The sequence below is a fragment of the Penaeus monodon genome, chromosome 29 (assembly GCF_015228065.2).
Source record: "Penaeus monodon isolate SGIC_2016 chromosome 29, NSTDA_Pmon_1, whole genome shotgun sequence".
Lineage (NCBI taxonomy): Eukaryota > Metazoa > Arthropoda > Malacostraca > Decapoda > Penaeidae > Penaeus > Penaeus monodon.
This window is the reverse complement of record NC_051414.1, coordinates 36,225,463-36,225,928: the sequence shown is the minus strand read 5'-3', so window position 1 is coordinate 36,225,928 and position 466 is coordinate 36,225,463.

Genomic DNA, 466 nt, shown 5'->3' with positions numbered 1-466 from the left:
GGTAAGCTTCTTTCGATCTGAATCCCGGCAAAAATGAAAGGGAACTTTGATTTATAACATAATGCAAATATGGAGACCAATGTCACGTTGATATATTAACCCCAGCTAAAGGAATAAGTCTTATTTATTTTAATCTGACGCCACGAAATGTTTCATTAATGGTGTGAAGTGAAATCCTATCGCATTTGCATTTGATATTTCCTTTCTACGTTTTCCATAGTTTCTGAATAAGTACATTGAAACGGAAGTGAAATTGCGTGCATGCAATCGTGCATTTCGTCTATTTACATCATAATAGAGAAAGGTTGGTTGAGAGAGCAGGTGATGAATAAAAATTAGTTTAACAAGCGGATGAAAATGGAAAATATAACTAGCCTGTTTCAGTGAAATGTAGCTGTTGCATGATTTTGCAACTGCGTTCGGTGGTCTGTTGCAGAGATGATTTGGCGGTAAAGGATTACGTTTG